Source organism: Limulus polyphemus, unplaced genomic scaffold (assembly GCF_000517525.1).
Source record: "Limulus polyphemus unplaced genomic scaffold, Limulus_polyphemus-2.1.2 Scaffold405, whole genome shotgun sequence".
In the NCBI taxonomy this organism is placed as follows: Eukaryota; Metazoa; Arthropoda; class Merostomata; order Xiphosura; family Limulidae; genus Limulus; species Limulus polyphemus.
Window position 1 is genome coordinate 275,238 of NW_013666015.1, and position 22,279 is coordinate 297,516.

The 22,279-nt window shown below is 31.3% G+C and overlaps 1 long non-coding RNA gene across 2 annotated transcripts in view; it reads right to left on the bottom strand.

Annotated features, from left to right (window-relative positions):
• The window catches only part of LOC111085465, a 43,951-nt gene that overhangs the window by 10,449 nt on the left and 11,223 nt on the right, over positions 1-22,279 (bottom strand). Inside the window, exons 3-5 of one of the 2 annotated variants that reach the window (XR_002610295.1) lie at positions 18,216-18,358; positions 9,063-9,084; positions 7,717-7,774 (exon numbers count right to left, since the gene is read on the bottom strand). This is a non-coding gene — a long non-coding RNA (uncharacterized LOC111085465). Of the gene's footprint in view, positions 1-7,716; positions 10,672-18,215; positions 18,359-22,279 lie in introns of those variants that run through there. The other variant, XR_002610294.1, reaches the window with a different exon arrangement.

A 22,279-nucleotide genomic window follows, 5' to 3' on the forward strand; every position in this document is an offset into this window, starting at 1 on the left:
GACGTTTAGGTGGTTCGTTTAACTATTATATGTGACGGACGTTTTTTATGGGGGGGGGGGGTAATGAAAGTGTTCCAAAACGCGACATTAATTTCTTGACGACCTTATATATATATATACTTGTAGTTCCTGTTGGTTGAAAATTGTTTTTATAGGTCAGTTTCACAACAAAAAAAAAGATAGGACTACTTTCAAAATATACGTGTTTATAGGTTTACTGAAAATGTAACAAATACTAAAAATTTTGAATCTGTTAAAACAAAATAAACATTATTTGTGTCTTTAAGAAATGTGGATACTTATCGACTATTATGCACATTAATCAGGATGTTTAGAGAATGTGCGTATTTCCTGCACATTATCCTGCGCTAATTATGCATGTTATCCAGACACTGCAACATTTTCAAATATACTCTTAAATTATTGATATTGGTTATTATGCAAAATATAATTTGATGTACAAATTTGCAAATGGAAGAACATAAGTTAACAATGTGTTTAGTTAATTTCAAATTAATATCCTCTCGAGAAAATAAGCAATATTCGTTCCAGTCTTCGTAACATTTTTATTAAATATTACGTAATTGTTTGTTTGTAGTTATGCACAAAGCTACACAATGGGATATATGTGCTCTGCCCACCATGGGTATCGAAACCCAGTTTCTAGCGTTGTAAGTCCGGCTATTAGGAAATGATCCATAGGAAAATATTTTCGCCTTTTACAGTCATACCTGAACCCTATTAATTATTTACTAATGGTTACCTGAAACCTTTCAGAAGGGTGATAAGCAATGCATACATTTAAGACAGGGGAACGAAATACTAACATGTAATAATAATCATTTTATAAATGCAAAATTATGTAGGGATGTCAGTGCCATAAAAGAATGCAAACAAGAATAAAATGGATGACACAGCTATACATAAATTATCCCTACAATGTAAAATGCATACTGCAGTTGGAAGTTATATATTTCTGACTGTTTGTGTGCAATTTATTTATCATAATATCATGGTCATGTTAGTTTAGGCATCATTGTACTGTAACTAAGAGCCTAGCACTTACGTACATGGAAAACCAAGTTGAGTCAAACATATCTTGATTATTTCAGACTCGCTATGAGGTCGGTCAATAAGACCGACCTCGTAACCATTTTGTACTTGTGCACTTTACAGTGTAACATTAAATTTTAATATTGAAAGTTATGTATAGCTGTACCATTCCTCTATTCTTATTTGTATTATTTTTGGCACTGCCATCCCTACATCATTTTACATTTACAAAATGTCTTTAGTACTTGTTTTTGACGTTTCTTCTCCTGACTGAAAGTTACTGTATTCTAATAATGTGTGTAATAAAATTTAATATTACGTGTATTGATTTTTTTCTTACTCCTTCACCAATTGTATAGCTACAAAGCATTGAGTATTCTGCATGTTACAATCATCTAATGTTCATATATTATTGGCTGGTAATTCCAGTTTCACATTGTACTTAAGCTTTTGAAAGAACACCAGATTTCTGTTAGAAAAAGCTAACTTAACATCGTTTACGCTAGAAGATTGTACATTGCAAAAAGTAGCTGATATTAATTGGACATTAACGAATTTTAAGAAATACTTCAGTTAATTAATGCACATCAATTTATATGAAAGTATTGTATAAAATTCCATTTTCTAGTATAAATATATAAAACGAGGATTCAAATAAAGGATGACTTTTCCAACAGTTTAATATTTTTAACTTAAAATTTTGTTGATTAAAAACATAGCAAGAGTTCTTTAACTTCTTCTTATCTAAAAATGTCATTAATAACGTTTTCCAGTTTTTGGTCATATTCACGATAGTTACTGCAAAAGATGCATTAACAAAATCGGACACATGTAACTGTGGCATCAATGTTTTTGCTTGTTTGTTTATTTATTTATTCAATCAGTTGTTACGGATTTGCGTGAATGTAGTGTCTTCCTGCATCCTTGCAGTATTTTGTGAAACAACTTTGGTCATTTTATTGATCCTGTGTTCAGTGTAGCTTCACGCCCATGCAATAAGCATCGATTCCTTATTTAGCTGAAATGAATATTTGATCATATAAAAAGCAATAAAATATACACGCAAAAATCCATCTGCATTTGTATTATAATTTGCAACGTGTGAATTTTGTCAAAAATGGCTCTTACTTTGTCGACATTGTTTGTATATTGAAGGCACGACAAGTGAATCTATTCAGTTTCCTATGCTTGTTTATTACCAGCTTTTTACAGTTTCACTAAACGTAAATACTGCTATTTTGTCCATTTTCTGTCATCTCATATTTTCCCCTTTTATCATTCTATATTTCATCAAAAGTCAGTCTTACCCAACTGATAAAAAACGCATTCTAATATTTATAAGTGGAAATGTAAGAAAGAAGTATATTTTAATTAGCTTTACTTATGCCAGATTGATATTTAGTTTCGCTTTAAGTACACAGCTTGCTCTAATCTGAAGTTAATATTAACCCTCTATTGCACATTAAAGATTCATTAACAATTCTGTCTTTATTGCATCATACACTTCAGTTCTATTGTTGAATGCTCATACTTCAAGGTAACAGTCTAAATAAACCATGTAATTATTTTTGTTGGTTCCTCAATTGAACAATGTTACCTCTAGGTAACGTACCCATTTATAATTTACCAAAATATATTTCACGAATAACATTTTTTCAAGATAGACCTATTAAGTAAAAAAATTTCAAAGCAAACCCTTTTCCCACGTATTTGCATAATTTTTTTTTTATCAGATAGCTACTAGCTATGTTTATTATCATTACAATGTATAAAGTTAGTTATCATATCAAGTTCTACTTTGCCCATAGTTGGGCACACAAAAAAAAGGCCAGTAAATAGTATAGATAAAAAAATTGGGAATTTAAAAACCTGCAAATAGGGATTGTAAAAAAGTAAACAAGGCTGGATATTATTGTAGACATTATTTACTCAAACTACAAATCCCTATTTTGACTTTTAGGTGACAGCATGAAGCCAAAATAGGGGTATATAGTTTGTAAGTAATGTCTACAGCATATCCAGCCTTGTTCGTTTACTTATTTTCGATCCCTATTTGCAGATTTTTAAATTCACAATTTTTTATTTATGCAAAGTAAACATCCTCTTGGTAGATTTCCCTCCCAAGATATCAAATTAAGTCATAAAACAAATTCCTTGGCTGTTGTGAATTTAAAGATTGTGAAAATGGACAATGTCAGCTAATCTGATTTTAAAACAATTAAATTGGTATTTTGGTTGTCCTACTACCTAATGGGAGCGGCAAACTATTATTACTTTGCTCCTGAACGTGACACGCTAAAGTAACAGGGATTTTGTTGATTATAGATGAAAATTCAAGGTTAAAATCACTATGCAACATGTACTTGTAAATTTGAATTCCATCTGAGTTTTCACCTATTTAGCAAAGATTGTAGCTATATGTGATCATGTACCGTGCCACACTCTTGAAACTTATAAAGCCAGTAAATTCAGCACTTCCAACAAAAAATGGATTTGGAGTTTTATACGGCAACTGACCTGGCTCAGAAGCCCTGCCATTCCATCTTTACTAACGTATGAACTGAGATGTGCGACATAAAATAATTTATTAGATATATTAGCTGGTTTAAAAAGTCTTCCTGATAAGCAAAATTGCGGTTTCGAATATCGCATATACTTAAGAAATGAATAAAAACCCCATAACTCGAGAATTTTCGAAAGGTGGACTGTTTGCTCCTGAAGAAGAAAGGTCCACCTTTCGAAAGCGCTCGGGTTATAGGGTTTTTATTCATTTCTATCAAGACTTCTTGAACCTACGTATTTTTCTAACATCATGCATATACTTAAGAGATAGGGCTGACGAGAGGGGAGGGGCAAGGAGGGCAACTTCCCCGGGGTCCGGCAGTGGGTTATTCCAAAGCTCACTAGAAATGCATACTACTTAATGAGCTAAAATGGCTACTGCTTATTCATGAAGAAATTTGTCACCTAAATTTCTTTTATGAAAAATCAGCAAAAGTTAATAAATAGAATGAGGAGGAAGGGGGCGATGACATTACTGAGCCTGGGCTGGCTCTTGACGCTCCTGTTATGAGATGAAAATAAAACTAAAAGATATGGGGGTGGATGGGTAACTGAACTTAAAACTACAAAATATTTATGATGTAAAAGTAATACATGTAAGTAATTATTTTCTCATATGTAACACACTTAACATTATAACTTATGCTGTTACACAATACAAAATAAATAAAAATAGATCTGAAATAATTGCATTTATTTTTTTATTACAGAATTTAACTTTTATCTCTACATCTTGACGTTCTCTTTCTGTGTCAAAGTGTTACATTTAAGAAAAAAAAAAGCCTTGAAATAAAAATGGCCACAATAAATTTTCATACATCTTTTCCAAAGATCTAAGAGAGTCAACTAACACTAAATTTTCAATTGCACAAAAGTAATATATTTAGAAGATTTCAATGTGTTTTTAGAATTGGAATGTCAGTGAAAATTTCAGCCAAGGTCAGTAGAAGTACAAATTATTTTCCGACTAATAATCCAAAACCTCTCAAAAAAAATTGGTAGTGGTCTGAAGAAATTTCAAAATTTCCGTCACTACAGTGTGATCATTGTGTACAAAGAAAGCAAACCTTTGGAATAGTAGTCATCATTTTTTAGCACAAAGTTACACAATGGGCTATCTGCACTCTGTCTACCATGAAGAATCAACTCTGAATGTTGTAAGGCTATAAATTTACCATTGACCCACCAATGGACAGATTGGTAGTCAAAACCAAGTGACAACACATTAGTTTGGAATTTGCAGGTATCTAAAAATGTCTACAAGCAAGGAAAAACTTATCTTGGAATTATATATTTGTTTTCTGTTCTGAGTTATTGTTCAAAATTTATGTTCAACTAAACTAGTTTACTTCATATGCTCATAACATTTTCATTAGCAGTAATCAAAGAACATAATATTATGACGGACGAAAGATCTGTTTGTCTTGTAAGAACTCTGAATGCTGTCTCTAGGACTAATCAGAAGTAGTAATGTACATTGGGCACCAATAGGAATGCCCCAGCTCTGTTTAGGAATGCTAGAACAGTAGTTTTAAAATTTTCCCTTGGTAAAATTACCTACAGTTCTTGTGAATCTTTTTATAAAATCTTCAATCAGAACAGGTGTCTAATAATTTTCAACTAGTGATGGCATTAAGCTAAGTAATTTCAATTTTTCAAGTACTAATATATACTTCCAGTTTCCAGAAATTGTCTTCTTTTTCCCTCTCATATTTTGGTCTCTTGAAAATCTATACTTATAATACTTTTTATTATTTTAATAATTCTTTCAATTTCTGTCAATAAAAATGGGAGCTTATAGTTAATCATTATCAAGTCTAATATATCAACAGTTTATTTGAAAACATATGCAGGGTGACTATATAGAAAACCCACATTTAAATTATTACATCTTAAATACTACTCATTCTAAAGATGCTGAATTTCACCAAAGATACAAATAGAATTGAAAGTTTTCTTCATGAAATTTGGCCATAGCACAAAGTATTTTATACATTTTCATAGATGGTATTTAATATGCTGTCCATCATTCTCAACCAGTATATCAAGTTTATCCTAAATGAAGCTACTGCAAGTATCATCTATTCTAGGCAGTGTTTGTTGATAAATGCTTTAGTTATGCATTATAATAGAATCCTGAAACAACTTGTACCAGGACACCCAAACACGATTCTCAATGCACCAATGACAATGTTTTGTTTTCCTAGAATAATCAGTTTTTAAATACATACTTTTCTTTATAATTACTTTGCACAATGAGTAGAATTTAGTAATAGATAATGATAAATTGTATTTAAAACAGTAACTGAGTGGATAAATTTTTATTTTTTAGGTGGGTTTTCTTACTTTCGTGAAACAGGCTGACACAATAGCAGTTTTATTCGTGGCAGTAAGACAGTTTTTTTTTCAATCTTGTATCATAGTAAAGTAACTTTTAAAATTGGATTTATGCCTATTCTTCTCCATCTATCACACCCTACTCTTTAAAATAACTATCCTCACATTCCCAGTATTTAGTTTCTTACAAGGAGATACTTGAGATCAGCCAATGTAAGCACTTCACAATGAACATTATATCTGGAACCAGAGAAAGAAACTTGGAGCACAGGTTGAGTGATAACCAGAATCTATCTGATTAAATTTTGACAGTTGTATTTATGGGTGACTATAAATAATGACTTTTACCATTAAACAAACATATTTATTAGAGAGGGTGAGTGTTACACACACTGGATCATTTAGTTTAATTTTTATAAATATAGTTCAAATGTGGTAGTAAAAAAAAAAAGTTCTCAAAAACTGAATAAGTTGGATCTATTTTCCTGAATAGATGAGTGAAATGTACAAATTATGTTTTGATAATATGGGTCAAAGGTTAAATTGAAAATATATATGTCTATATAATGATAATTTATGGAAACAAAATAAAATTTGAGGATGGTTTGAACATGCATACATTTGATGTTAATGGTTATGTAATGATTGTCTTTATCTTACAGGGTAATATTTACAAAAGCATAAATAATCTTCAGTACATTAATCAAAAAAGAACAAATATTGAGACTATGCTAGCAGATCAAGAAAGTACAGTTACCAATGGGTGGATGCAACTAGCACTTAGAGTACTGGTTTGTCCACAGACACATAAAAATGAATAACTGACTTAAAAAAGGAATAAAAACTGAACTATGAAAAACAATTGTCCTAGCTATTAGATAAATATCCTTTTCTTCTTCTGAAAGCTTGGTTTTCCCTTATAATTTTTGTTAGATATTTCAAAGATGAAGGAAATGAAAGCAGTTTGATACCCATTTCAAAACTTTAGTCATTACAATAACAAAAAGAAATGTTTTTTAATATTGTCAGAAGTGGATCTAATGGTAATTCTCTAGTCTTCATAGAAAACACTTATAATGGTAAAAACAATGTAAGAAACATAACTTTTAAGTACGAATCATTTATCCAATTTCAATACATCAGGAATACCAAGTATTTGTGCATTTTAATTGTCTCACATCTTAAATAATTTACTCAATAAAAGTAAAATTACATACGTACATGTCTGCATGTTACTTAGAAAGTAAATAACTATATAAATCACTTCTTAAACTTCATGAAATGATGTCCATATAAGAACAAATACTTGCTTTAAACAATTTTAGTATGAGTATACATCTTTTTTTTATTAATTTATTCTGTACTTATCTACAACCTAAAGTTATTATACAAACCCAGCTAGTGAAGAAAATTATCTTTGAAATAGCTCACAACTTTCTTCAACAGAGAAGTGGTCAACTGAAAGAAGTTTGTTTCTAAAATTTTAATAAACTTTAGTCATTTCAAACAAAACTATGTCTAGATACACATGTACCTAGTGAGTGTTACATAAAAGAAAATCAATAATTCTAATATTTGATCACGTATCCCTTACAAACATCAAATAGCTACTAAATGAATTTTAATTGTAACATTACAATCCCAGCATTAGCTTTCAATAAATAAATAAAATACTTTTATAATACAAGTATAAAGTCCATTAAAAATTCTTCAGTATGATCAAAACCTTACAAGTTGGTGAAAAATAACTCTACTTATATTTACCAAATGCCATCAAATATTGGTAATTTCATCCCTCTTCAAGATAAGGAACAAACCAGGCCTGTTATAAGGATAAATGGCAGCTGATATACAAGTTATTTATAATGTTACTTATAAACAACATACCATATACAAATTTGCAGCTTTTTTCATAATGTTTTCAATATTATTTTAGAAATTTTTATGTTGCCATACTCTCTTTTCATTTAAACATTTTTACTTTATGGTTTTAATACTATTTGCTTGATTCTATACATAGTAAACTGTAATTTAAAATTCTAACTGAGTTTATATTTTCTTGTTCACTTTTTTCTATAAGCTTTAACTTATTAGTTTTGTTTCCTACTTTCACAGTAATTGTTCTTAAAAAAGAATTTTGCTTTATTTACTGTATTTAGTTATATAACTCATGTTTTTAATTGTAATTGAAATTTTGCCTTTAGTTAATTTTCAATCTAAGAACCAAATATAAAACATCTATTTAACATAAATAATGAGCTACAAACTATAGTTCATAATTTGAGGTTACCATTAATATATATGTAACAGTATACACTTCTTATTCTCCATAATGACCTTAATCTCAACTAGCTTGAGGTTAGACAGTAATTTTGGAAGCCAAGAATTTATACAACCAGGTGGCAGGCCCAGATGGTAACCATACAGGATGAGCATGTTCAATGACGTGGATTCGAACTTGCAATCTTCAGATTGCGAATTAAGCACCCTAACCACTAGACCATTGTAACAGTATAACTATTTACATTCAATTTAACAATAGTATGGTTCAAGATTAATAGCCAGAAACTTTTCTTAGATCAAACAAAAGATTATACATTAAACTGTTTCCAAATAGTTGTTCATTTTGTATGTTAATAACATTTATCAGCTATAAAGTTAAGAACTCGTAAATAAAATAGTTCTTTATGTATGTAAGTATACCATCCCCTTTTAAAAAATTACACACAAATTTATCAATGCTTATCACACACACACAGAAGCTAAGAAAATATTTATCTTACTACTACAGTAAATTATCATGCTACTAATATTTCTATGTTATTAACACTTGTTAAGACTGTAAATAAAACTCTACCTTAGGTCAAACGATAAACATTGTTTAAATGCATATATATTGTTATTGCTAAAGATGTTATCATTAATAAAATGTATTCAAACAGACCAATAAACATTCACTTTCATATTTGGCACAAGCTCAAGCATAACATTACATAATTCACATTATAACATAGTTAGTAATATACGAGCATAAAAACAACAAGAATATATGTTTCATATATATAATTCTGTAGCCATAAAAATACAATAAATTAGTATAAAAAACATACCTTTGTTTCCTTCAAAGGATAACTATTGAATTCACAACATTTCAAATATTAATTTACTCCTTTTTAGATATCAATTTATGTGTTATCTCTTTTGACCAAATGGTTGTCCAATGACAGGCTCATTATATTATAAAAATATTGTTCTTACAATGAAAAAAAAATGGCTATAATTAGAACTGTATTTCTCAGTTTTATCTAATACACAAACATAAAAAAACAATCATTTGGGAAGTTCATTTTTATCAGAGGCTTCTACACTAAAATCTTCACAATGACTACTTTCTGATCTGAGCATATATCCCTGTATACTAGCATTTCCCAAACTTGTTTAGCCACGGAACACTTTTTAGCTCAAAAACTATTGACAGAACTCTTAAAAAACATTCTTATGTTAAAAAGTTATCTCAAGACTAGCTTGTTGTTTCCCTGAAACACTACACTCGATTATCACTAGCGACTAACTTACAGTGAGTCATCAATTAGACTCCACCCATAAATGAAATAGCCAATGACAAAAGGAATATGCAGTGGTATGATTTATGGGCTGATGAGATTTAATGCCATACCTATACCTGGCCTACTCCTTTACTCTGACTACACTACATAAAATTTTCTCACAGAATCCCTGGATATATTGTATGGAATCCCATAGTTCTACAGAACACAGCTTTGGAAACACTACCCTATACTGATCTGAATTGTATGACTAAATTTGACTTCCCACCATTTCCCCTCTATACTGATCTGATTTCCACAACTAAATTTCATTTCCCACCATTTCACCCCACTATATTGATCTTTTAGCTTCTGTGTATATACAGTATGTGACAATTGCTTAATATCCAAAATATATTAGCCAATAATACCCCATTACATAGCACCTTATTTCAGCCAGAATCTATGTAATGAATAGTAACTTTAAAAGAATATAGACTTTAAAGAAAGGTAGATATGAGATGCAGACAACTTCTGCCTCAGTTTTCTTGTTTAGAATTCTCTACAAATATCCTCCCACCCTTTTTTTTCTTTAATTCAAAACATTTTGTATAATAGAAATAATATTTTGTAATTTATAAACATCTTAGAATCCATAGGCTAAAACATATTACTCTCGACTCAGTAAAAACAAATTATTCCAAAAGATTTTAAATGCAAATACTGTTGCTTTAATTTCTAATACAAAGTTGTTATAGTCCCTATCAAGTTGTGAGATCCAGGATGGTGTCCTTAAAACTAAAAAACCTTGTAAACAAAATATCATACCTCTGCTGGTACCATACATATTTCAAGTACTGAAAAATCACAGTTAGTAAATGCAAACACATTTTCAATTTCATCATACAAAACTCAAACACAAACCTTCATTTAGATGAACTAGAGAAATAGTATCTCCTGGTGATGAGATATATCAGTTGCAAATGCAAGTATATCATCAACTGTTTTTAAAGTTACCTCTTTAACTCAGCCCCTTCTGGCACTTAATTTAGTTGAAAAATATCTTAATAGTATGTTTTTCCAATTTATAATTTACACCAACAAATAATTAACACTTTTATTTAGAATTTCAATTTTCAATCATTGTAAAATCAATTAATAGAAATATATCTGACTTTATGTAATGTATACTTCTAATTATCAAAATATTTTTTGATTCATCACATCACATCTGTATACAATGCAGATAAAAATATATAAATGTTTAACTTAAAAATCTGTGTAAAATTCCTTCCAAAAATCAGAATAACATATAAAACATGACTAATATTTTTTTTTTTATCAAATATGGATATTATATGTGCAAAATTATGAAAATATACAAAGTTACTAGAGATTAATCATGCAAATCAGTTGGAATCTAACCACGAGAAACTTCCAGAATCTGAAATAAAAATTATATTGAATAACTGAGCTAGTTATATATTAATCAATATTATCTGAACATTAGTAGCTTCAAAATTAGCCTTATTTCTATTTTTGTTTGTTTGTTTTAAAATATGTCAGTCTCTAATGGAATGTTCTATTTGTTTGTTTGTTGAATTGTGTGCAAAGTAACAATAGATATATCTATTCCTGATTTTAATAGGATTGGCCTAGAGAGAAGGTAGCTAGTCAACATCACCTACTGCCAACTCTTGTAATACTGAAAAGTTGAATTTAACCATCAATGATACACCCACAGCTCCAAAATCCAGGGTGAAATTTTTATCACTAACAGGACGCATACCACAGAACCACAATATGGAATGCTAACCACTGGGCCCCCCCTTCAGCCCAGAATATTCAATAACTGATTTTGATACAAGAAATTAATGGTAGGTAGTATTGTAAAAAGTTATTTTGTAACTTTCACAATTTTAATGCTAGTAGGACCAAGGCAGCCTTGGAGTTGTCCTTACCATAACCTCTCTTATAAGGAAGGCTAAAATGCACCCAAATGATCACCCAGGCATGATGAGATCTGTCTAGGAAAAGGTTTTCATGTTTGCATCTGATTTTGTGTTCCTCACCCCCTTTGGATCCCAGAGCACTATGTTTGAAACTATAGTCATACCCCTCCTCACAAGCTAATCAGACCAAATGTGGCATGTGTGCTCAGGTACCACAGGTGGGTGTCTTAACAAAGTATGGATATCCTTAGGGATGGCTACAGAAATAACTGGGGATAATTGAGGAGCTTGATTTGTACACTGGAGCTTCTGTGAGTCATGAGAAAGCCTTTGAACAATGCAGCAGAATATGGGTATTTCATGGTAGTACAAATAATTGACATTACACTATTTTATAAAGTAATAAAAGACTTTTCCAAATTATTTAAATGCAGCTAAGATTGAAATTCAAATTGGCTTATACAAGCATTGGATCAAGTATTTTGTTTCTGAAAATACACTACATACTGAATAAGAAAGTTTAGATAATCTTATGAATTCATACTATCAGTTAAAAAACTTGAAGAATTAAACAACTTTTGGAGATGCACATTTTTGGTTTTATTAAACTATAAATTTTTGGTTTCTTAGCCAAAGTCTTTCACATACACTGTATGTACTAATAGTTTCTAAACAGAAGATTAAATTATTAAAACAAGAAATTACCTCTAGTGAAACAACAAAAAATTTAATTACAATATTAAACCTTACTACAAAGAAAACTAGAATTATATCAAAAGAATACCAAAATATTATTTTTGAAAATTAGTTACTATTTTTGTTAATCAAAATTTCTTTATACTAAATATACATTTCAAAATAAATATAAATATTACATACACCATGAAAATGCTTTAAAATGATCCAAAATTAATTTTATAACAGAAATTTAGAATATGCCTAATTTAAAACACAGTAATGGAAATAAATATGGTAATAGTAAGTAAATGGGTATAAACTGAAAATATTATGGCATTTCTCCCATGCAGCCACTGTTGATAATTACTAAGCAATTGGCATCATCCAACCAATCATAATGTCTATAAAAGTACAAGAGTAATACTATGCAGCTCCCAAAACAAAAATGGCTGGTGAAGGTTACTTCATGCACAAGTTGAAACAAAATTTTATGTTTCAGTAGAAGCTTTAAGAAAACTCTAAAGAGGATAGTTAAAAGTGGTCCTGTTGATAGTAGAAGTAATTGTGGTGTCAAGTCCAAACTCTTTGAAAGAGATGTTAAGTAACTCAAGGAATGTTCCTTATGTGATACAGGACAATCCATTTGAGATCTTACCAATAACTTAGCTTTATTTACAGGCACTAATGTTGCTTCCAGTGGATGTGTAGCTGCTTAAAAGTTAAAATTTTTCTTACCTGAAAATGTATTCAGGATAAATTTCATACTCAACTATGCACCACAAAAAGCTATTACCTCCTTACACACACTAGATGATACAAACTCTATAACCTGAGCACTTTTGAAAGGTATACTTTTCTTCTTCAGGTGCAAACTGGGAATGGTGGTGTAATCGAATGAGTAATATATAAAGGGAGTTGAGTGACATCTGTATGTCATTTTCTACTGCCTTAATTAACATAACTCTCCAAACATGGTTCTCTGTTTGGTGGAGGTGTCCATAAAGACTTTTCTTTGAAGTTCAGTGTATGTTGATTTTCAATAGGGTGGGTTGACAAAATCAGGTACTGTTTTTCACAACAAACCATGGTTTTAACTCTGAAAAACTTTGAATTCAAGAATGAACATTACTTTCAGGTTAACAGAACTGCAAGGGGGTACCAAAATGGATTTCCATTTTGCCAACATTTTTATGGGTCATATTGAAAACCAGCTTTTATAACTAAGCCCTGAAAAACTTCATACATGGAAATGTTACACAGACAACATATTTTTCAGGTGGACAGCCAGTCTTGAATGACTTAAAGAATTTATCTCATATGCAAACTCCTTTCCCCAAACAATCACGTTTACCTTAGATTACTCGCCCACCCAAATTAACTTTCTTGAAGTCACTGTCTTTTTAAAGGATGGAACTTTACACACCGACTTGTACAAGAAACCTACAGACAGACCACAATACCTTCACTATGAAAGCTATCACCCCACTCACACTAAATGGAACATTACCTACAGTCATGCTCTTACAATAAAGAAAATACGTTCAGATGAAACAAACTAAAGAAAACACCCCAAGGATCTAAAACAAACCATGTTACAAAGGGGATATAAAGATACCAAAATCGATAGACAGATCAAAAAGGCTAACAACACTCAGTGGCAAAACATCCTAAAATAGAACAATTCTAAAGTTTCAAATATAAATCCTCTTATTATTATTACCTATCACTTTAAACTCAGAAACGAATTCTGAAAAAACATTTTCATCTCCTATAACTGAAAGACTGCCTTAAACAGATATTTCCTGAAGTTCCCGTTGTCTCCTTCCGAAAAAGCAGAACTCTAAAAGACATCCTTGTTCACACAAAAGTGAATTACATCCCACCAAAAAATGGTTATCATCCATGCAATAAAGCTCATTGTCAAATCTGCAAGTTCATAAAAACTACTGACTCATTTTCTGACAAGCACAACTAGAAAAACTTCAAAATATTCAAAGAAATCACTTGTGGAACACAAAACACCATTTACCTTATACACTGTAAAAAATGCAATCACAATATGTAGGACATACACAAACAACTCTTAGAAAACATTTAAACAATCTTAAGTCTTCTATTAACAGCGAAAAAGATCTGCCTGTTGCTCAACACTTTAACCAACCCGGTCATTCCATTAATGATGTTCCTCTCATCAGCATTGAAACACGATTCAAAACTAAAGTTGATAGAGAAATAAAAAAAGCTTATTGTATTGCTAATTTAAACACTGTTCGACCTTTTGGAATTAATCTAGATCCTGGAATCAGTGATCTCCGATCATTAGTTTCATCTCTGTCAGACAAATAATTTTTATTCTTTACTTATTTCTTTCATGTAGTGTGAACCCTAACTATCCTAAAACTTACTATTTGTTTGAGATAATTTTCCATACCTGTTTGTATAAATTGATTAGCTTAACATCTCTTTTTCAATCAGTCTCCAGGTGCCAACTTTATTTTACTTAAACACTTAAGTACAGTTTTTTATTGTATATATGTATATATATATATATATTCTTAGTCATTTCTAACGCAAAATATCCCTAACACCCTTTTTTTTTTACATAATGTTCTCATTGTCAGCTACATTGTACTGGAAATGAGACACTTACAACTATATATGGAAAAATATACTAAACATTTCCTGGAAAACCAGATGACCCTAATGACTGCACTCAACTCTGCACCATTCCCAGTTTGCTCCTGTAAATGAAAGGTCCACCTTTCAAAAGTGCTCGGGTTATAGGGTTTTTATCATCCTGTATCAAAACTTCATGAACCTATGTATTTTTCTGACATCATGAATTAACCTCTCACACACTTTCATGTAATTTCCTTTACATGCCACAAGCTTTGAACAAAGCTCCCACTCCTACACATGTCAAAGTGTATTGCAGCAGCTTATGATGTAACAATCCTTAAACTATAGTCCTCCACCAATAGGAGGGCAACACATCCTCCATGCATGCTAATCCCCATAAGTGGGGAAGAGGAGTAGGAGGTGGTGCAGATTGGTGAGATTCTATCTGCAAAACATTCTCAAGTGAGGAAAATATTAACATTAAAAATGCTACTCATGACTGTGAACCATAAATAGTTAGAATCCCACACTGAATGTAGTGGAGGAGAGGTGCAAAGACTGTTGTCATCAGCCACAATCATCTGGAATTAGGTCCCACATTGTGAGACAGTGCATTGGGTTACCATAACTAAAGACAGCAGATGTAAGCTAAGTGTGAGGGTAGGCACACACCTGCTGCTGTCATCTTTCTTAAGTGCAGAATGGCTTGAAATATATAATAAATATATCTGCCAAAGCATTCCACAGCAAATTTTTGGGTAAGTATTTCCTGTGAGGGTTCATTGTCTCCATAATATGTATATAATTACAATAAAGTGGTTGTGAAGCCTGAAAAAGAAAAAAAAAATCACCATCAGAGCCATTGTGAAGAGCAGTGAATGAGGAATGGAGGAAGATGAAAACTCCCTGTGGTATAAGTATTGGGACACTGAAGTGTCAGGAGTTGCCCACATCCCCACCTGCAATATTTCATACAGGAGATATCAATGGCGAAAGACAAGAGAAGCCTTGAGATGACATACATGATGATAGAAGACATGAAAAATAAAAAAAAGAGTCATCACCAATAGAAGAAGAAACTAAATGGAATGAGTGTATAACCCTACCTAACAGGGCAGAAAGAGAAAACAGGCTAGAGGAAGAAAAATCCCATGGCAAGAAAAGATGTTGGAGTGCCCTAAAATTGGGTATGAAAAATGATATAATGAGAAATAGACTACACAGAACAAAGGAAATGAGGTGGGTCAGAATGACTGTATAGGGGAAAAAAATGAAAAGAGGTTGAATGGAAAAACATTCAAACAACCTTCCAAGCCACCCAAATTTTGGGGCAGCCAGGGAAGAAAAACTTTTGCGTGGGATTGAAGAATTGTCCCTTGGTGTTTGAAACAGGTGAGGTGGGGAGTATAAGTACATAAAAAACTCTTGAGAAAGCATCTGAGGAACTCGATAGATTGTAGCAAAGAGAGTTCACCAATGTACAAAGTTGGAAAGCAAAGCTTCCATAGGACAGGAGCTAAGGGGTGACTCCAGAAACAGATAACCTCCAAGACTCATGACAGCCAGTTCTCAAAAGAGGAGGGACAGTGGATAGTAACAAGAGGACAAGGAACAGTTGAAGGGGATGACCACACCAGGCTGTATACTATGAGAAACCTGGTGCCTCCTCCTGGTCCCAAGGATAAGAAACCATAGTAAGCAGAGATGACTTTTGTTGAGCTGCACCAGCTCAAGATACCAGTTTATAAGAAATACCCCAGAAAACATGTCACGAAGGAAAAGTGCAAGGCAGAGAGGAAATTGGGGGAGGTGAAAGTCAGAAAGTAAAGCAACCTGACAAAGTACACCCCAAAAACAAAGAAATCCAGGTAACTTGGACAAAATGGAACAAACTCAAGAACAAGGTGAAAAACAGGTATGTGCAAGTTGCCCCAGTAAGGCTAGTAGGGTCATGATGGAAAGCCTTCAAATGAATGTGAAACATGAAAATTAACAAAGATGTCAAGTAAGAGATGAAGATGAATAGGTGGGAGAGAAAGAAAAAATAAGGAAAAATAGAAGATCATAAACTAAAAGAACAGATTCAGGTGAATGAGACTCGTGCAACAAGGAGCCCGAGTCTTATCAAAAAGTTATTGGAAAAAGAGGAAACGAAAGATACATATCTACAGAATTCAAGCAATGAAGGAGGAAAGTGGGATTACGTGAGCTGTTTCTTTCAGGAAGAGAAAGCAAGAAGCAAAAGTGGAAACAACAGTGACGAACATAAGATTGGGCAGGTTCAGCTGATGTAACAAAAGTTGGAGGTCAGGAACACTAGATCCAATATCAGAACAGAAGAAACCATGTGGTGTACAATGACATTAATAACACTGACCATCAGTTTCCAGTCACCCTCCTGTTGGTGTAGGACTATAGTCTTATGATGATTACATCATAGACTGGCACAATACACATGAATATATGTAGGGGTGGGAGCTTTGTTTAAGGCTTGTAGCATGTGCAGGAAATTGCACAGCAGTGTACATAAGGTAATAGCTCATAGGGGTACAAAGAATCAAGAAGCATTTCTAAAACCATTGCTTAAAATAGAAAACCAAACTAAAAGGCTGGAATAATGCAATGAGAAAAGCTGGAGGAGTTGTTCTTTAGAGATGAGTTTAAATTTAAATTGTTTTGCAACAATCAATGATAGATTGTTTGATGGCAGAAAGAAAAACACTATAACAGGTAATGTATACCACTGACAGTGAAGTATACTTGAGGACAAATATAAGTATGGGTTGCATCTCCATCAATGATGTTGAAAATCTTCACAAAATTGATACACCTTGACTGCCGAGATACAATTAGATCTTTATCTATCACGTTATTTCCTCAGGAAGATTATCTGTTGGGTAGGTATTCATTTTTCACCAATACAATGATTCCAAGAATGCAACAAATGTTATGAAATGATACTTGAAAGGAAAGCCAATGGAACATTCACATTTGTAGCTTGGTTTGCACAATGCCACAGTATAAATATTATTAAGGTTGTATGGGCTTATGTGGTAACTGAGATCAAACAGCAACCAAACAACTTGGAAAAATTGTGAGAAGTAATACAGGACATTTGGAACAATATTTCACAATCACACATTGATAGATTTACAGTAGCATGAAAACAAGGTGTACTGCTCTGTTCATAGCAAATACAAAATATTAGTGCACTGTACAACTTACTTGGTTTTCTTTTTTTTCTGTAATTCCTGTAATAATATATTTTACTAATGATAAAATGACCATTTAGTTGTAATTTTCATATTTTGCAACTCCTACTACAACTGTACTTTTCCACAATTATTTCCAACATTGTAATTTTAAGGATACGAGTCAAATGTATTATTATGTCTTAGATATTTTCAAGCCATAATGCACAAATATTGATAAAAACCTACAAGACAAATAAACAGTAATATCTACCTACCCTTATATATGCACCTGAAGTGCTCAGGTGGTTCAGTGGCTAGTCTGAGAGCTTATAATGATAAAATTTGGGTTTCGACATCTGTCACAGCACAGATAGCTTACTGTATAGCTTTGTGCTTAACAACAAATAAATAAACCCACCTGAAATAGAAACAGTAAAAACAATTAAAAAAAGGCAACATTACGTTAAACTCATGCTAATGTTCAATGAATCTCTAAATATTTATAGAAATTCACCTATGTTTATCAAAATAGAAATTAAAAAACAGTACTAACTTCCCTTTTTTTAATATCTGAATTTGTTTTTCATTGTATTTATTCATTTTTTACAAACATTTGTTGCTTCAAATATTATAATGAGTCAAAACACAAAATTATGAAATTGCATATTATAAAACATCTACTCATATTTCCAGGCTACTTTCATGTTACCAATTTCTTACTAAGTAATCATTATAGCTATAGAAAAATTCCTTTGTACAATGTATCAGCTCATAATTTAAAATAAACACTACAGAACTTGACTGCAAGAATATGAACAAACTTACAATTAATAAATTTTCTTAAATAACTTTCTTGTTAATAAAATAAGAACTACAAGTATTTAAATACATTTAACTTAAAAAAATCTCATATAAATTAAATTATTATAAAATAACTACAGCTCTGTGAGTTAGAAACACTATCATATTTTATATGAATTAACCTAAATGCATGTACATGCATACATTTGAGTCTTTTTGCTTGCACTATTAAGTAAAAATTTCTTTCATTCTATCTTTATATTGGAAGTTTGAACTCAAATCTTTAGAATTAGTATCTCACCTTTGTATTATATTGAATGTTTTCATTTGTATGAATGCTTAGTTTTATATGCATTTTGGTGAATGTAACAAACTGTATATATTCTTGTACTCCTGAGTATTATTATATTATATTATATTTAAAGATTCAGCCAGCATTTTCCTATCCTACTTTTTATTTTCATTTCTAATTATTTGTCTTTCCTTTATATTGACAACATATGCTGTTTAGTTTATTTGATTATTTTTACATGGACTACTTGCATCTTTTAGTTTATTGTAATTTTGTAGCTTAAATAAAAGTACAACATAAAGATAAAGTGTTTATATACACCTTTACACTCTTTGTTTTTTGAAAGACAGTTGGAAGGTATTTGACTTTCCACCAAAATTTAACACTTGCATTTTCTTCACCTTTGGATGGAGTGAACTGTTATATGAAAACATATAAGATTTATGTTAGAGATTGTACTTAATGGAGCTTTTGTTCAAAATCAAAGAGTATGAAGGTGTTTGTATATGTATTTATATTCCATTCCTAAAACCACATAAGGGTTGCTTACTTTAAGTTTAAACTTCAACCCATAACTTTGTAATCAAAGACATTAAACTTCCTTGCATTCAATGGTGTTGAGTTCTAAGAATATTACTTTTTAATATCAGAAATGATCATATTAATATTGTAGGCTTCTAATTTTTTCTATACTTTATATATATATTTTAAGTATTTCATACTTCAAAGATAAATAAGAATGATGTTTTCAGTTCTATGGCTCAAAACTACCATAAATATTCTTGTGTGTTTTTGTAGATAGCACATCTTTATTTCATTATAATCAATTATGTGATACTAATCGATGTAATCAATGCTCATAGGCATTCAAGTTGATCAACCAACTCTAATGCTATTAATCATAATGTAACAATATTAAAATATTTTTTTTAATCTCATAATTACTGAACCACAATCAAGGTGCTAATTCATAAGAACTATCCTATGGCCTCTAACAATTACAGTAGAGTAGTAGAACTACAGAATAGTCAACGTGAAATATAATACACAGTTACAATATATAGTCTTGTGACAGCCGACACATAAGCATTAATATACTTTTAAGAACCTTTAATCAACCAATGAACAAGCATTATAAAATAGCTGAATAACACATTATATGTAGCATCTAGTACCAAATTTTTACATTAACATAGACAATTCAAAATTATTAAAACTAAGCAGCATTACCGCAGATGGCACATAAGTAGTAAAGTGTGTAGAGTTTCTAAATACTTACTCACAGTACAGTACATTTGTAGCATAAAAGATAAATAGACAATCATCATATTGTTCAGGGCTAGTTTTCAATGATCACTGCTGAGAAACTGGTACTTCAATAACAATATACCAATTTTCAACAAAAGACAGACAAGTGAATCATCAAACACATTCACTGTGGTAAAGAAACACAATTAAAGAATAATTTTATAACTATCTAGCCATGATCTTTCATGCACTCATGCAGATAAGTAATTTCTTTACAAGTTACAAAAAAGTGAAAATAGCATCTTAACAGCTGGTTCAAGAACAGTGAAATATATTTAGTTTTACGCACATAATCTAAAGCAGGCACAACATACAAGTACACAAATAAAATCAAGCAAAAGCAAACAATTAGGATATGCTGATAGTTACATGAACAAAGAATTAGAATGATGAACAAACCCCACTCAACAGTTAACTTTTAACAATTAAAATATATAACATGTTTTCATCCACAAGATGACCTACAACATATACCTTACACATCACATGGAAATGTATAATTGCTGAACACTTCGGGTCTTCAAATCCAATTACCTACTATGATGATGATGATGGGCATCTCTGTTATGAAAATATTTATGATGACAATCTTAAATAACATCCAGATTCTAATTCAATGAGTATAAAACATTTTTAAACAATTTAAAAGGTTTTTTTAATTTAAGGAATGTTTGTTAAAAATGAAATATACCATAGTAACAGCTCAAGATGTCTGAAGAACCAATTCTCCCTGACATAAGAAAATAAACAAAGTTATGTTTGTTTGTTTGAAGTTAAGCACAAAGCCACACAATGGGCTATCTGTGCTCTGCCCACTACGGATATCGAAACCCGGTTTCTAGCGTCATAAGTCCGCAGACATACCGATGTGCCACTGGGGGGCACAAAGTTATTAAATGAGAATATGAAAACAAAATTATATGAAAAACTTATAAGTTGTATTTGAGAAAAATCAAACTATTAGCATTTAAACATTTATATTGCAAAATATGTTGAGTAATTTGCCTGAATGAAATGTCTTAGTTTCTTCTGATTCAATTTAATCTATTTTAATAAAAGCTGCAATTTTCTAGTTTTCATACAGTATTTCTAAGATACATGCATGTTTTTTAGATGATAGTAAAGCAACAAGATAACACCTGTAACACATGGCAATGTTCCTTGTGTTTATGTGTTAAAAAAGTTCTCTCTGAAAAGTGACTTTTTAATTATCTTAATGATTACAAGAAACTTGCCAGGAAATGTTTAACATCTCAGAACATTGTTAGCCTAGCTATTAAACAATATCTTTGATTTCTGCATAGAAAATAACATGGAAGAAGGTAATTTTTAGCTCTCAATTTCATTAAATATTTTGTTATTAACAGTGCATATCTAAATTTATCACTTTAAAAGTTACAGAATGGCACTCAGTACAGAGTTTTTAATGTAATATGGGAATACCTTATAAAAGCCCTTAATTACAATCAGGGCCAGCCTTAGGGCTAGGCCACTGAGGCAACAATCTCAGTGGCTGAGCCAATTGTATACTTCTAGTATCCAAACTCAAGAACCTAATTTTGAGTACCTGCTTCAAGCCCCATACCCTCCTAAGGCCGGCCCTGATTACAATAATTTAGTAAAAAAAAAAAACTCTGAAAATTTTGTAAAGTTCAGATGTATTGCAACATTCAGGATTTTAGACCTTGTGATATTTTGTTGGTTTGATATTTTTTTCTACCTGTCTTTTATTACTGGAATAGTCCCACTCAATTATTTTAAGCTGCTGTGTCCATAACTGTCTTTCCGTCATTTGCAATTAAATTAGTTTTTCTCAACTATTTTTATATATGATATGAGAACTTGTGATGTTATTATTTATTTAAAAGTTTATTTATTATGGATTTTGCGCAAAGCTACACGAGGGCTATCTGCGCTAGCAATCCCTAAATTAGCAGT